At 39.6% G+C, this 18,192-nt stretch overlaps 1 protein-coding gene across 1 annotated transcript in view; it reads right to left on the bottom strand.

Moving 5' to 3' along the window:
• The window catches only part of CNTN6 (contactin 6), a 254,912-nt gene extending 238,441 nt beyond the window's left edge, over window positions 1-16,471 (bottom strand). The window contains exon 1 of the mRNA XM_049776825.1: window positions 16,074-16,471. The gene's annotated coding sequence lies outside the window, so the exon portion shown is untranslated. The remainder of the gene's footprint in view (window positions 1-16,073) is intronic.
• Window positions 16,472-18,192: the final 1,721 nt, after the last annotated feature.

Genomic DNA, 18,192 nt, shown 5'->3' with positions numbered 1-18,192 from the left:
GGGGTAGTCTTGCAATTAATGCTCAAAGTCCCAGGGCCTATAATATAGATCCAGACAGAAGGTTCAATACTGAGACTTAAGAATGTGAAGCTTCTTGGGCCCATTTGTATCTGGGGGGGGGGCAGGGGAGCAGAAACACCCTCTACATGATGTTACCCGACAGTATGTGGGACTTGCACCAGGGACCTGACAGTGCTGTGGCCCTGTCTTGAGCATCTCCTCAACACCTCTTATGAGATTTTTAGCCTCCTTTCCTTGGATAAAAATGTTTTAGCATCTCTATTTGCAACTCTATCTTCATCAGCCATCTTGAGAGGAAATGTTGAGCTGGACAGCGGCAGTCTGACAGTCTTGGGTGCCCATCACCTTGGACCTTGTGCTCATCTACCCTGATGGACTCTGGATGTCTGTGTGTGTGTATGTGTGTGTGTGCATGTGTGTGTGTGTGTGTGTGTGTGTCTAAATATACTGAGGGCCTTTTCATTTCTCTGTAGAAGAATTAGCTAAAATATCAGTCTTCTACTTCAAACCTCTTTCTACATTCTATTCTGCATCAACATCAAACCTAGGACACTTTGCTCAGATGAAACTGGTATGTGTGTGGCAGTGAGGTGCATGTTCTTTATTCAGTGGACAATGGCATCTGTGTATGTGGCAGTGAAACACATTTTCTCTATTCCCTGGATAGTTAGTGACATCTAGCTGGCTTCCTGTTTTCAGTTTCTGTGCATTCCTTCATGGTGAGAAAGTGATGCCTTTTTTCAGCATTCTAAGGCAGAGACTCCTGAATGGTTGTCACTTTGACACCCCTGACCTCCCAACCACACCGAGTCTATGTTTCAATACTGCCCACATTTAGCTTTTTTCATTTATCCCATTTCTCAAAACTCCTTACAAGTCTTAGAGCTTGATGTTAGAGATAGAAAAACAGAAACCCTTTTATTAGATTATAGTCCCCCACATCATGCAGGAATCTGATGAGGATAGCTAGACTGAATTATGAGTGGTGGACAAAAGATTATTTTTCACCTAATTTTTTTTTATGCAGCTCTCTCTGACCAGCCACATAAGCTCAGTTGCAGAAAAAGCTTAGCAGCCATAAAAGGCCAGAAAAAGTTTAGACTCACTGTTGCTGGCTGCCAGGGAGAAGCCCCACTACGTGCATCGGCCTTACTAAGCCCACATCTGCACTCAGAGACTGCAAAGGCTCTCCTCTGCTGATAGATTTCAGCTAAAATGAAGCTGAAATGCAATTAACTAAATCTCTGAATGCCCTCTCAAGGGATTGCATGTGAGCATGAAAACCTCAGAAGGGACAGTGGTGGCTTGGTAAGTAAAAAGTCCTGGAGAGTTGGCTCAGAAATGCACTTCACCAGGCTGCCAAACCTCCAAGACTATAGACTAGTGCTTGCAGGTAAGATGGTGCCACATTGTGGTGAGATGCTCTGTGACCCCTCCGGGTCACGCTGACAGTGAGTTTAGGCATGTAAAATCACCTCTTGCCCCTAGCTCCCAAATGATTTCATTCAGCCCTTAAAAATTTTTGCTGCTACATTTTCTCTGGAAATCAAGCTCTTTTCCTAGACTTGACAATGGAGTTGTGCACATATTGAGCAATCTATTTTATTACATTAATTACTCCCCAGCTCACAGTTTTCATATGATAATTTGTTATTTACTTATCTTCTCAACCAATAATTAGACTATAAATGGGTAAGCCATGACTCTCTGAAACATGCATATGCTATTTATTTGATAAAAAGAGGTTCATCTTTCTCTGGCTCATCTTGTTTTGCAGGGTGGGATGGGTGTGAACCATGATGGTTTAATAAGAATGCATATATGTATATCTTAAATGAAGAGATTCTGTTTTTATGACAAAATTATTTGAAAAGGCGATTCTCCATTCTCCTAGCAGATTTGGAGTGACTAGTACAAGAGCTGCTGTGAATTTGAAGCACTCTTCCTGACTACAAATGTTGGCACACACACCTTGGGGGACAGGATGTGATACAGGACCTGAAAAACAAATGCTCCAAGGGTAGGCAGCATGGCTTCATGGCTCTCACTGAGGGGTTCAAGTGAACCTGTCATGAAAAATAGCAACCTAGTACCTGTACAGAAAAGAACTGGATGGAAAGAATAACATGTATGCACAGCTATCACTACAAACCAGAGAAGAGGAGCACTGGGAAATGAGCATGTGCCAGCACTACTGCAGGCAATGAAAATGGAACACAGGGCTGGTTGTATCCTTTTAGATTTATTTCCTACCATTATCTTCAAGACTATTGACATGAGAAGAATGAAAAAATGGCATTACTGTAAGCTATTTATCACATTCTCTGTTCTGACCTATAAGGATGAAAGAATTAATGTAAAATGAATCATTATGAATTCTAAATAAGAAAACAGCATGAGACTTAGAATAACTGCCCAGTTTAAAAGTCGGTGACAGAGAAGAATGTAGCCTGTACCAAATTAAAACACACAGATCAAGCCCTAGGAATGGCTGCAAACAGTGTTAGACAAGGCCTTATATATGAGATTTATTGTTTTGTGGTTCTCCTTTAGGTTCTTTTTTCATTCAGCTCTGCTATATATTTTTTTCTATATAAACCAGGGTCATACCCAACTGATCTAATTGGAGGGGAAGCCCTCATGCTTCAGGGCAGGAACTGTCTTAGACCTTCTCTATGGTTTCATTGTAGGTTAGGAATAAAAACATGAACACAGAAGACTAAAGAATTCTGCACAATCAGTATTTCACTGTGCAATGCCACAGTATCTAACATGTTCCCTGTAAGGAGCTGAAACTGGCTTGCTATTAAGACTCTGGTCTGTGTGTCTCTCCTGCTCCTTTGTAGAAGTGTAATCTCTTTTCTTCTGGGATGAATTGTTGCATATTCGTGGGCCAGGTAGCAAGCAGTTCAGGCACGTGCTGTGTTTACTCCTCTCCCCTGCTGTTACCCTCTTACCATCCCAGGAGAATCTGTGTCCACTAGGCCAAATCAGTGGTTCTGATCTCTCCTTAAATAGCCTAAACACACTCAAAGGATCAAGCCCTAATGATTTAGTTTACTATCATTTTCTTCCACATTTTAAGTAGAATTTATAAAACTGAAATACTGTTTGATTATGCATTTTAAAGGCTTAAACAAAGTTAAGATCATCATTAAAAAGACCTCCCCATGTGCTAACATTATTACAGGGCCTCATAAAACAAAGTTTACCTTCTTTATGTACTCCAAAATAGAAATATTAAAAGTTAATACTTTTTGTTTGTTTGTTTTTGGGCCACACAGGACTTGCTCAGGGTGACTCCTGTATCTTTACTCAGAAATTACTCCTGGAAGGATCGGGGGTACTATATGGGATGCTAAAAATTGAACCAGAGATGACCACATGCAAGGCAAATGCCCTACTGTGCTATTGTTCCCAACCCAAGTTATTACTTTTTCTAATAGTCTCGATTTAAGCCTCTGCCTTTAAAATCAGCTACTAATTTAACATTGCAAATATGCAGAGAATCAGCAGATACTGAGGTTATATCTCACCCAAATACATAGCTGTAGCTTGAGGAGATGTGATCTCATACTGGACACCACTCGCATTACAAACACCAGTTCCATAACTGACAAGAATTTCGTACCAGGCAAAGTGAAGGTCTTGTCCCCAGCTATGGTTTGGATCACTTTTCTTCTTCCTTCACTAGACATCCTGGGGTCTGAGACCATCATGCGCCAGGTCACCCTCAGATGATTACTCATGGATGGCAGCTAACAACACAGAAGCACCAATTAAGGAATAGTGAACCTCTCCATTAATGCTTCTCAGCCAAGCCATGATCTTCATTATGGCAAACAGTAGCCCAGGAGGGAGAGACCCACCACACTAGGGCTTTCACAAGTTACCTTAGGAAGCATTCAATGTCCCCATTGCCCTTCAGTGTGAGGCTACTCTGGCCATAATATTTAGCTGTTTCTCTGTGTGCTTACAAGATCCCCTCAGTGAGAACAACCCTGATTTTGGGTCAAAACAAGTTCTTTGGCAAATTGGGCAGAAAAAACAAAAGCACCCCATGGCCTCTTCAGTAGCTGTACTTAAGCTCAGAGGTGGAGTGTAGCCTGTCTTTGGGGTGACATTCGATACTAATGCTAATCTACCAATTGGCATCTAGCATCAAAGTCCAAAGGGTACAAAGCCCTCCACACCTCTTCCAGAACAGGCACACATACCCACTGGCCTCCTGTTTCCCTGGGGTATTAGAAATTCTGGGCCATTTTATTATGGTCTTTGGGTAAGTATAAAGCATGATTAATGATACATTTAAAAAGAAATCTAATTTTAGGCAAGAAAGGTCATTACTTTTTTCCTCACAATAAAAGGAGGCATTTTTGACATTGGAATGAATGGCAGCTACAAATTAATGTTCTTGAATTTGCGACAAATAAATATGCAATCACATCATAATTATATAGGGAATGAACCAGTTGTTCAATGAACAATGGCCCTTTCATGGGAATGGGCATATCAAAATTATAAATTACTAAACAAAGTCAATGGTTGTACAGTAATGCTGTGTGATAACTTCCTATCTATCAGCCAGGTTAACTGATTTCCTCTCCCAACACTCAGCCTAGCTCCAAAAATTCTGTGTTGAATCACCATGTTGCTACTATTAGTGATGATAGGCAGGACCCATGTCAGAAACACAGTAACAGCCCAATAAAACCCCATATCAGGCTTTGAAAATACTTGCCTCCTTCTGCATAATTGCTTCTGCGTTGTTCTGACAAACATAAGCCTCAAGAATCAAGAATAGAAGAAGCATTTTGAAGGCCAAATCAAAGGTAGCTTAAGTCCATGACAGATTAAATCCCATACAAAAGGAGAAAGGTTTTGAGAGTGAAGAGATGCTTGGGTCTTTCTTAGCTTCAAGTGTCAGTGAAGCTTCTCAAAGGCCCAGTCACTGTGTGGATTTCTTGCTTGGTGTCACTCACCTTATAACCAAGTCCACCCAAGCTATAGCACCTCATTATCACAGAGAAGTTCAACATCAGCCACCATCATTGCTCAGACCTGTCTGTGCATGAGCCTATGTTATTTGGGGTATATTGATCTCTATACAACACTAGCTAAACAGGGCTAATTCTTGGCATTAGGTTCAAGAGTGACTCTGATAGGGCTCAGAAGATACTGAGGTTCTTAGATATGGGTTTTAGATATGGGGTTCTGGGATACAACTTGAGTGTTCTGTATGCAAAACATGTGTTCCAATTCATAAACTATCTCTGCTGACCCCTAAAATACAACTATTGATTCAATATATGCCCAATAATTTTTTTCTTATACTTAATATGATTAATTTTAGTATAGTGTTAGTGTACATTTTATTTTGTAGTTAGTGTATATAATGTAAACTAATACAGTTAGTGCACATTTTGAACCTCAATATATAAAATTTCAAGAACACTTTTTGGAGGACAGGCTCATACCCAGCAGTTCTCAGGTCTTACTCCTGGCTCTATGCTCAGGAATCACTCCTGGTGGGATTCAGGAGATCAAATGAAGTGTCAGGAATTGAATCTACATTAGCCACATGCAAAGTGCCATGCCTACTTTCCTATCTCTTTTCTCCTTGTCCTTCACGTGCTTCTGCCTACAAATATAAGATCTAGTAACTATGTTTAAAAAATGTTCAAACCAAAGTTAAAAATCCATAAAACTCAAACTTAGGTGCATTTTTGTTCTAGAAGAACCCACAGAGAGCCTGGTGTCACCCTTCCCCACATTCCAGATGCAGATTCAATGCCTGTCTGGTGCTACTGTGGTGGCAGGACAATGTGGGGTCCCAAAATCACCAGAAAGCTTGACCACTGACCTGTAAACTCATTATGGGTGAAGAACTCTAGACCCCCATTTGTGGTGACCTCTGCTCCCGATAGTCACTTCTTTCCCTACCTCAGAGCCCGTGAACAGGTGCCACAAAAACAAGGATGATGATGATGATGATGATGATGATGGCATCAATCATTTCCCATTACACATCCATCATACTTACTTTTCACCTGTTAGATGTTGAAAAGGAAAGGCCTGGGGACAGAGAGAGTATAGGGGAAAATGACTGGGAGTTACTTCCCCAACACTCATATTGTCTACCAAATCCCTGATCCCAAAGTATAGAGCCAAGAGAAGGCCCTGAGCATCACCCAGTGTGTTCCCAAACTAAAGACACAAAACAAGTAACAGAATATTTCAATTTCTCCCAATGCTAGATTTTCATAAAAGCATACTCACACATACACTCACACTCACCAAACACACATGCTCACACACATATACTCATACTTACATGCTCATAGACATACATCACCAACACACACATATACCCATTTATTTCAAGGATACCATACCTTGACTATAAGGATAACTCAAAAGGTATATTCTTTGTATAAGTTTTGTATAATATACATATATAGCTATTAATAGTTATGAAATGGAATTAAAATTTATTCTGCTTGATTTTTAATTCTGTCGGTGTCTCTAAGGAGTATTTTACTTCAGTTCCTTAAGAATATGATGTATTTTGTAGAATCTGAGTGCATTTTATTATTGTAGTGAGCCTATTTTATAAAAATAAATAGCATTTAGGTAAAACATTCAGGGTCTGTGATTAGGAAGTTACAAAACATGAATACAATATTAAATGCTACTTTCCTATACTTATTCCTTGTCGTACAAATACCAAATCCTTGGTAGAACCTGAACCTTTTCATCATCTAGAATAATGAAAACTCAGCATCCTAGGAAATTTTTGAGTCCCTCTTCTAGTGTGCTGTTTGCTCTCTGTAGATATTGTACCAAGTCTACTCCTCTACATAGACCCAGCATGGAGCTTGCAGTGCCCTATTTGGCAGAGATGGATTCAGCGCTCATAAGAGAACAAAAGAGCTCCTTTTTCTAATCAGACTGAGTAGTAGGTTGTAAAATCACACCACACACCATATCTTCAACCTCAGGTGAATGTGTCTGAATCAGGGTCACACATCAAATTATCCAAATCTGGCTGAGGGTGAAACACATTTAGTCTGGCAGTCTTATACTTTACATTTTCATCAAGCTGACTGCTGGAACTACTGTTTTTTGACTACAGATCACCACTATATGGGGCAGTAAGAACACATAGCTCAGGCTACCCTGAGCCAGTCCCACTCAGGTTTACAAGTAAGACAATCTCTGTTTTGGGGTGAATCCAAGTCATAAACAAACATACAAGGAACCAGAAATAATCTTTGTTTTAAGTAAAATAAGGTATAACCTAACAGTAGGTGACCTATATCTAAGTGCCCAGCATGGGCTATTCTCCCTGTGTGGGGCATGCTCAGGGGCATTTCCTGCATTCAGGGACCGAGGCTGTCCTTGCAGCCCCATAGCTGGTAAGCGCAGGCACAATCTGCTGAACAATACCCAAGATCCTCCATATTTTCTTTTCACAATTCAGTCACCCCCCCTACCTGGGCCAGGAGCCTTCTCACTTCTGCAGAAACAGTCAGAAGCACCTTCTTGTGTTTCTCCATCCGGTCTCAGCTTCCTACTTTTCCTTTGATCAGCCCTCACATTCAATGCATGGACCATCCCCAATAATGGAAATGATGGAGCAGAAGCAACACAGAGAAGCCCCAGTGGTATGGTCTCAGCAGTGTCCCATGGAGAGGATGGTAGGAAGAGGACCCCACAAGTCCATATCCATATTCCAGGGAGCTGCTGCCAGGCTCTAGGGATGAGAATTTTGAAAGGAGATAAGTTATTTGATGAAACATGAAAAATTGCTGAAATCACAAATTTGTTCTGAGAAACAGCAGGAAGGCACAGAACAGAGAAGGGGAGGGGCTGTGGAAAGAGTAGAAAGGATGTAAAAGGGGTGGGTAGAGGGGCTCAGAGCTATAGGGGTATGCAGGAGGCAAGCTGCCATTTGCAGCCTAGTGCCAGACTGGGTCAGTCCAAGATTAGCTGGAGCTGGTATATCATCACAGAAGACAGTAAGGACAGGCCCACACTCATCTGTGTCAGCTTGAAGGCAAGATTAGTTGCCTCTATGGTGCTGAGGTGCATGTCACACTGCCCTCAAAGATGCTGGGAACAGAGATAAGATGGAAGAGGAGGAAGAGCCTGGCAGTTCTGGGGCCAACTCTGATGGTCCTCTGCTTTGTTTCAGGGCCACACCTGGCAGTGCTCAAGACTTACTCCTGGCTCTGTGCTCAGGGATCATTCCTAAATGTTCTCTGGGAACCATATGAGGTGTTAGAGATGAGCCCCGAGTTGTCCAGGTGCAAAACTTTGAAGTTGCCTATTTCTACTGCACTTTTGCACATCTTACTAGCTGCTACTTTTGGGTATAAGAGAAATTGCCCATTGTATCTTTCAGTGTCACAATGAGAAAGGAGAAACAAAAATCTACCCAGAAACAGGCATTCCAATTGCCACAAGCCCTGGCTGTATTTGAAAGCAAAGGGGCTGAGAACACTAGGGGCTGACTGGGTCCTGAGGACAGAATTATCATAGAACCTGGTGTGTGAGCCACCCCAAGTTTTTGTATGAACATGAATTGACCCATGCCCGACTCTGGGTACACTGACCATAGCCTTCATTATTCCGAGTCTTTCCTGGGCACCTCCCAAGAAAAGTGAGAATAAAACAGGGGAGGCATAAATACTGGGAAGGAATGTATTATGTCCTGTTTCCTGACTTTTATAAAGACATGAGAGTGATCCCAGAATGCCTGGTTGTATGTGTAAGGAGCAGCATCCATAGGTACAATATCCATTCCTCACATCTTCCCTTCATCTTTGCCCGCAGCAAGATGAACAAGGTGCCATCTGTCACCATCATTGGGGGCCTAGGTCTCTTTAGATCTTTCATTGTGTGGTCTTTCTGGTCCAGGTTATAAGATGCGTCACTTGAACCCACATCCCCACCTCCAGGAGACACAGCCCTATACTCCCCACAGCATTGACCCCCAGACACAGCCATCACACCTGAAACTTTGGAGTTGCCTATTTCTAGCATTTTTTATCTGTTATTGCAGGCTGGTCTGGGAGCAGGGTGTGAGTGCAAAGCCTTTATTTTATGTCAGAATATTTATATTCATAGAACATAATGTAGTATTGAATTTTTAGGCTAGTAAAAGTTGGAAAAGGTGAATAAAGAATGCTTGCTCAATCTAATAAAAGGCATGAAATGAGAAATACGATAAAATAAACAATTGAAAATAACTCTGGGAAGTACAGGCAAAATTGTGTAGGAGGATATAAATTTTTTATTTTAGTATCTTTCCTCTGCCTTCACATTTTATACTTGTCATTTTCAGGTGCATGCATTACTTATTTTTAGGACATTAACATTTCAAGTTATAAACAGGAAAACTTATTAACATTAAGAAAGAAATTGGCAAGTGTTTTGTGACTTTTTTGTGTTTGTTTTGGGGGCAAACCAGCAATCTCAGCACTTACTTTGGGTTCTGAGCTCATGAGTCACTCTCACAGGGTGCCGGAAATTGAGCCCAGGTTGGCCAATGCCTACTCACACAACTATAGCTTAAGCCAGGAGATGTTTTCTTGAGTGCAGGGATGGAGGTGCTGATTTATGGCTTCCTGTGTGCTTTAGAGTCAGGAAAGAAAAGGCTGTTTCTCAGCATCCTTAGAACAGTTCTGTTTTGAAACTACAACCTAAGTGTGCATTTTCAGAACTTCTTGGCACTGTTCCCTGAACACTATTTTTATATCCAATTATGACTTTCACTTCCAGATCTAATTCTCTCCTAAACAGCTCTTGTCATCGATTGAGTGGTGATTATATTATTCATCCTTTTGATTATTTATTATTGTTTTCCAATTGATCTTGAAGCTCCTAAACAATTTCTATAAAGTGACATTAATGTGAAAATGATTAACAAATACTGAGATTTTTACTTACTTGGTTAATTTTAAGATGATCTTCCTAGATATGTTATACATTAACTCAGTTAATCCTCTTGCTAGCATTATGTAGTAAGCAGTATTATTTTCTGCACAAGGATGTGGAAACTGAGACACAAAGAAGCTGTGTGACTGGCTGGGCCAAGCTGCAGGGGAGGTGCCAGTCTCTGGTTCTCAGACACAGGACTCAGTCTGGTCACAGAAGCTGGTCTGGCTTCTTGGGAAGCTTCAAAAGGCAACTTCAACCCAAGACATCCACTCACCCACTTAACTGATTACACACTTATTCTTCTCATCTACTATTGGAACTTCTCATTTAGATTCCCATTTGATTCTCTGTGAATTACTTTAGTGTCCACAGCAGATGGGGCAAAGAGGCCACACTCATCAATGGAAAGAATTAAAGGAGTCAATAAAATTCACAGTGACCTCTTTTATCTTTTAGCATGGTCTGTGGCATGTATTTAACTGTCACAAAATTTTGTACTAGTTTATACACAAATTCATATTTTTGCATCAGAGCCCAAAATGTTTGGGTGGAGTTATGTGGAGTGAGGGACCAAACTCAAGACCTTGGATGTGCCAAACCTGACCATTGACACTGAGCTATTTCCCAATGTTGATTTAAAGAACTCCTTTCATTAAGAATGATGAAAGTCAGGTACTTTTTTTAAAATTTGTTTAAATAACATCTTTATTTAAACACCGTGATTAGAAACATTATTGTAGTTGGGTTTTGGTCATAAAAAAGAACACCCTCCTTCACCAGTGCAACCTTCCTACCACCAATGTCCCCATCTCCCTCCTATTCCATCCCCTGACTGTATTTGAGACAGGCATTATACTTCTCTCACTCATTGACATTGTCATTGTAGTTGTTTCTCTAACTGCACTCACCACTTTTTGTGGCTCATCTCTGGGCATTATTACAATAATGTCTTTTATTTTTCTTAAAACCCATAGATGAGTGAGACAGTTCTGTGTGTCTCTCTGAGGAAATAGTTTAGAGTATATATCTGGCACTACATGATCCTCACAGCAGCCAGGAGCAAGAAAATTTTATTTAAAGAATTCTCCCAAGTGGAAATATTTCTTCTTTTTTATTAATAATTTTTAATTTGACCAAAGTGGTTTACAAATAATTCACAGCAGTATTTTCAGGTACCTAGTGACATTGAATCAGGGGCATTCCCACCACCAATGTTGTCCTCCCTCCACCCCTGTTCCCAGCCTGCATCCCATATCGCCCTTCCTTTGCCTTCTGGGCTGCCAGTACAAGTGGTCCCTTCTGTGTCTAGCCTGTTGTAGATTGGGTATCATTTCTTTTCTTCTTAAGACCATTAAAGACTTGCTTCTTGTTTGCTTTGCAGAAATAAAATAAAAAGGAAGGAATAAAGGAGAGAGGCAGGAAAGAAGTAAATCTAAATAAAGACATGAAAATCAAATTTGATTTTCACTGAGAAAGATGAAAGGACATGAACCTAAAACAAATTCTCAAACACAATGCCCATATACCTACTGTGAGAACTAGAGAGCCATTGGACCAGGTCTCATTACTGAGAACTATGGAACCACATGAGTGGATCTCACTGTTAATAATAATGAATGCATGGGAACGGTTCCCTCTCCTGAGAACCACAGAGCCACAGGAACATGTGTTATTGCTAAGTACCAGGGAGCCAGGGGAGTGGAATACATGCTGAGAAAATTGGAGTCACAGAAGCAGGTCCCACTGCTAGGAATCACAGAGCCAACAAGAGTGAATTCCTCTTAAGGGAACCACAGTCCCATTAGCAATGGGCAACAGAAGACAAAGACCTCTCTCAAATGTTGAGGTGGACACAGATAATCCTGATTATGTGCTAGTTTGTACCTGATTTCTGCATATATCTCACTCTTAATCCCTACACTAAAGTGGAATAAGTTTCAACAATTTGTTAAAATCATCCATATCTATAGTCTGCATTAGGCATAAATCTTGGTAGTTCATTTTTTATAACTTTTAATACATTACTAAAGCCATGTAGCTATTCTAGTGCTCACAGAATGTCTACATATCTGAAACTCATCAGGGCTTTGCTTTTCTTTCTCATGCATGCATTCTAAAGGAAAAAGATAAATGGAAAATTAACAAAGAGGGATCAGACATGAGTTGAAAAATAAAGTTGGCATAATTACCTCCTATAGATTAAACCCTCTAAGACACAAGTAAATATTGTCATTAGCAACTTAGTAAATCAAATTACCTAAATTAAAATAAAACCCCAGTACCCAAACTAAAATAAAAATATGTAAATGCTATAGGTAATCATAATGTCAAAATAGCAGGGAGCAATATTAGAAAACATAGAGGAAAAGAAAAAGATCACATCAATATCAGTGATCTAAGATTAAGTCAGATCAGAACACCCCTGACTGAACATCTTACTTACTGACTTGTTGTAGGAACTTTTTTTAAATAAATTATTAAAAAACTGGGGCCAGGCGGTGGCGCTGGAGGTAAGGTGCCTGCCTTGCCTTCGCTAGCCTAGGACAGACCGCGGTTCGATCCCCCGGCGTCCCATATGGTCCCCCAAGAAGCCAGGAGCAACTTCTGAGCGCATAGCCAGGAGTAACCCCTGAGCGTCACAGGGTGTGGCCCAAAAACCAAAAAAAAAAAAAAATTATTAAAAAACTAATTTTTATTATTTATATATATTTTTCACTCTATAAGATGCACCTGACCATAAGACATACATAGTTTTTAGATGCTCTCTTACCCTGCACTCAGACTTCATCTCCAGGCTGCATTCGCTTCATAAGATGCACTTTTGGGGGAAAAGGTATGTCTTATGGTACAAAAATATAGTAATTATTTATATTATATTATTTGACTATATAATTTTAATTAATTATATTATACTAAAATTTAATATAATAGATAGTGAAGACAGAGATCGAACATCTTATTTTCAGAACTGCGGTTCTGAAGCAGAGAGCAAAACAAACTATATAAAACTAATCCTTCAGTCCTAAACCAAATGACTTGAATAAAACAAATATTTAATCAATGGTGCTTACCATATTTAAGGAAGTGTTCACATGTCAGGTTAGTTCCATGGCACTTTTGTAGCAAAAATCAAAACAAAAACATCTAAATATCATGTAGACATCAATCAGTTTGTTTTCAATGACAAATGTTTCTGTGTATTTTAAGTCCATTTAAAAAAATAAAATCCAATTCAGTATGGAAAAGGATCAGCAATGTTTACCAATATTCTCAATTTTGAAGTGAAATATTTGTTCCTGGAATGTTGAACAACTTCTTACAACTTATAAGATAAAGATGTATGAGGCATTTGTGCACAGAGCAGAGAAACATAGCTCTCTCCCATCCCAACCTCCTTGTTGAGAGTAGCCCCTTCTAATAATGATCAATGAAAAAAAATTGGAAATAACTAAGGGTTTGTTACATGCAGAGTCTATGCCAAGACTGTGGGAATTCTGCCAAAGCATAAATAATTTATATGTCAATAATGCAAAACTGATCTCATAGTTAACATTAAGGTGGTGAAAGACAGATGGCCATAAGTTACATGTGTTAATGTCTTAATTATCATAACAGACTTATAAAAGGCTGTTTCATATTTAAACATACATCGTAAAATGAATTCCACTTATTCATAGTTTTGTCACCATTGTTCATAACTTTAGCACTATTATTTTCCTTGAACTATAATTTCTTGTGAAAAGAAACAAATACTTGAAACAATAATTTCTTTGTTTTGGTTTCATATCTGCTTTTATTTTGTCTAAAATTAAAAAATTAAATTTATTACTTCTCTTTATAAGAATAAAGTCACATTCATTTAAAAGGCCACTTACATACCAAGCTTTTATTTATTTTGGGGGGGGGGGTCACACCTGGCAGCGCTCAGGGGTTACTCCTGGCTCTATGCTCTGAAATTGCTCCTGGCAGGCTCGGGGAACCATATGGGATGCCGGGATTCGAACCACTGTCCTTCTGCATGCATGGCGAATCATGGTGAAAGCCCTACTTTCATGCTATCTCTCCAGCCTCAATCTTTTAAACTCTGTTCATATTATCTAAATTTTCTAATTTATTTAAAAGAATTATGGCAAAAATTTCTTTGTACTAATCCTCCTCACATTTCTCTCTCATTTTATTTGAATTTAGGTAGAAGTAATCACCAATGTGATTTTCAAATATCATAATTCGTATTTGATTATATATTTCTTGACCCTATATATTTAGATTGAGTTATTTTAATGAACATATACTGTTTCACCTGTAAATTGTTGTTGAAATAATTTCATAAACAATTATATAAGCAATTCCTTTAGAGTCCCCTTCCATTCAGCAGAAGTAATATTGCAAATTTACTTTCTTACTAATGTAATGTTTCCTTGTCAAAAATAAAAAGAAAAACTCAATGTACATTATATTTTTTCACAAGATAATTAATATTTGTGTCTAGTTTTAGACCAAATATATAATAATATTCTAAATGACACAGTGAATTTGTTTCAAAAGTTATTTTGTAAAAGAGGTTAATGGGGAGACTAATAAAATATCTATTCTAGTAGTTCACTAGAAATGTTCAAAGAAAAGAACGCCATGCAATAGTTTATAAATGATGAAATTTTGGTAAGATGTGATAAGTTATGCATTTATATAGCCTCATATAAAGCTTTACATTAAAAGTTTGTGGATTTATTTGCTTGAAGACTTTGAACCCCCTACCCATGATTATAGCCTAAGAATAAAGAAATCATGGAGATGCAGAGATTAAATAGATTTCTAGTCCTGTTTGTTGTACAGATCATGTCAGTATTTTTGTGTGTGTTTTCAGAATTTGTCTGCAATGGCACATTCATGAGGGGAGGTAAAGGATTGGAAAAAGAATATTTCTACATCATCTCTTCTGAAAACAACACACTGAAATTGGTGAAGCCTTCAACAACAACAATAAAAAAGATGATAAACAAACCCATCAAATAAATGAAAACTGTGCAAAACAAGTCATTCAATAGTCAACATATGGTTGCTTCTTTTAGAAAGATCTATGTAAAATATTGTCACTGTAGATAAAAGTGTGAATACCTCATCTTCCAATTGGTTCAGTAGAATTTACTTTTTTTCTATCAATGTGTCTACTAGGACTTAGGATGATTGTTTAAATCTTTTTTATTTGACAAGAGATTTATTTATTATTTCTGAAAGGGGTGAATAGGAGTTATATGTGAGCATAAACAGCCTTTAAAAAGAGGCTTTCAAATGAATGGTTTCAGTTATGATATTGAATTACAATAAGTGAGTGCAACAGCACAAATATGCACCTACAGGATGAATATTAGTTATTTAAGGTGACAAATTTTCTACTGGAAAATTATGAACTATAAATTCCAATTTCTCCTCCAACCCAAAAGGTTGATAATACCACATTAACATAATGGTGTGCACGTGTGTGTGTGACTAATCTCAGAGCTCATAAAGTTTCCTTCCCAAGTCTTCAACTTGTGAAACTTTTTATGAAGTCATAATGTCCCCAGTATTGTCAAACCCACAACACTGTAAATAAAGCTGACTGAGGTGGCTATTTGGAAAGGAAAATGCCAAGACTAAATTTGGTAAGATCACATGACCTCCAGTCTGGGTTGATCCCTTACCAACCCACCCCCAGAAAACTTTGGATAACCATGACTTTAAATAATCTCATGAACACTGCACACACCCCCAACCCTAGGATAGAGACTGGGAAGCATCTACCTCCTTGGAAACAAGCAACTGAGTCCCAGGATTCCCCGGATTAGCACCATCATGTCATCTCGCACATGAGTTTCACTGCAGCAATGACTAAGAATGTACCTGTGGTCTCTCCCTGGTGAGATTCTAAGCTTCTCAATACAAACCCTGCTTGGTTTCTCTGAAAGGGAAGAAGATGCCGGTTGCAGCAGCGGTAGTGAGCAAGAAACAGCATAAAGCCAAAGACCTTCCCCACCCTTTCACCTGTTATGCTAATACAGACATTGAAAGAAAGAAAGGCTGCAGCCCCCACAGTCTCCTTGCTGCAGACAGCAGAATTTTGTACTTACAGGTCGTAAAGAGAAATGTCTCAGGCTTTTTCCAATTTTCCTGCAAAATTGTGTCTCCAGCTCTCAGGCAGACATGCTGCGCATCCAGGCAGAACCAAGCCTCACAGAACGCCTATGCAGCTGGGAGATAATGGTACTCTTCTCCCAGCTGGGGCCGCCAGCCTTTATCCACGGAGCACTATGCGAATCGCCTCTGGGCAAGAGCATGAAATTCACCCCTCTCCTGCAGCATTCCTCGGGGCACCCAGACAATTAGCTCCTCAGGCACTTGTGCAATGTGCCCCTTCAGAATATTCAAAAGGTAAATTCTCTCCACATCGAAAAGGCAGCTCCAGCTTCATCCTTCACAGAATCCGGGAGAGCTGAGAGCAGCTGCCAGTCTGAGGCTCTAACGTGCCCTCCCCCTTCTATGCCTAGAGTCTAGTCACTCTGGCTGGGTCAACAGAAATCTCTCCCTTATTCAAATTGGTTCAGGCTAAAAGAAAAGAAAATTTCTAATTTGTTCTTCCTCTGGTTTCATTGCATTGTCATTTGCCAGCTAATATTCAACTGGTCAGGGGTCTGCACTAGGGTAGATTGCGTCCACACAGAAGCTTTCTGAAGCCTGCTGCTAAGCACTACTGCTGATCAGGAGAGGGAAAAAGACAGTCAAAGCAGCTTGGCACTACCATGCAACACCATAGAAATCAGTGATAAGATCTGCATCTGCAAGATAGTGATTGTTAAAAGAAAGTGGATTCTAGCAAGTGCAATGGAGGGCAGCAGCTCTGTCTGCTGGGAACCTTTTGCCATCTTGAGGACCAAGACATGTGTGCTTTTTGAAAAAATCTTCTTTGATGTCCAGAGCACAAATTAACTTTCCTGATATTTGGAGGAAAGTTCAGTTCTGAAATGACTGTTTGTTGAATAAGAACAAAGGAATGAAAACAGACTTTAATGCACAGAGACATGGCACATATGCTGCTGGACCAAGGGGGAGTCAACTCAGGCACTTTTGTGCTGTAATACAAAGAAATAACAAGTGGAATGGTTGTGTGTGTAGACATAAATCCAGCAGCAAACCCACATTCAATATGGGCAAAGAGGCGGTTGACATGCCTTTAAGACTTTGCTGTTTTTTTTTTCTGATGAAGTTCTGTGGCCATCCAGATCATACTTGTCTATAAATTACCGAACTACATCACTCCAAAAAGGGAGTGGGACATGGATTATGTGAAATACCAAGAATCTAACTCTGGTGGGTTATGTGCCTTACCAGCTGTACTATTTCTCTAGCCCTGAAATTCTACATTTTCAAATTAAGTGTATCATCTCTCTCAAAAACAAAGAATGATTTATTTATAAACAGTCAACAGCACAAACATTTCTATAGAGGTTTGAGAAAGTAAGCTCCATACATGAAGAGAAATCTATTCAACCAAAATTGTATTATCCCTTAAACCTGTAGCATTTGCCAAAGACAGGCATAGGAGTGAAACCAATGACCCTGGTTGTTGCAAGTCAGCCCCTGAAGAGGTTGGCTGATGGAGGGATGGAGGATGAGGTCTTTCCCCTTCAGCTCGGAGCACGCGTCTGCCACCCTGTCTAGCCTACGGTTCTGAGGTGAAACGGCAGGTAAACAGCTCGCAGACAGTCAGGCTTGTGGAAATATTAGCTTTATTCGGTGGACAAGACTGAAGTCCAAAGCCTCAGCATCAGTTCCTGCCAAAAGCCTCTGGCCTTCCACAGACCCTTGTTTTTATCTCCCAGAATCAGGTACCACCCAATGGTGGGATCAGATACCACCCAATGGTGGAAGCAGAATCAGGTACTACCCTAGGGTGGGGGCAGAATGCCAGGTCACACCCTAGGGTAGGGCACAATCACCGATCAGGGTAGAGTCAGTAACATAATAATCCCCTAAAATATTTACATACACAACAATTCCCCCGTTTGTTTTTAGTAAACAAACAATATTGTCTACAATTATTAAAGGAAAAACTAGTCAATAATAAAAGAGCGCTTGTTTGCATAAGCGCATCACAGGAAAATGTAAAGAAAAACTTCTAACCTAAACAAAGGGTGTCTAAAACCAGAAACATGTATCAAGGAATCAACTACAAGCTCCTGAGAAGATAAA

This window comes from Suncus etruscus, chromosome 7 (genome assembly GCF_024139225.1).
Source record: "Suncus etruscus isolate mSunEtr1 chromosome 7, mSunEtr1.pri.cur, whole genome shotgun sequence".
NCBI classification, from domain to species: domain Eukaryota; kingdom Metazoa; phylum Chordata; class Mammalia; order Eulipotyphla; family Soricidae; genus Suncus; species Suncus etruscus.
This window is presented reverse-complemented; position numbering and strand designations above follow the sequence as displayed.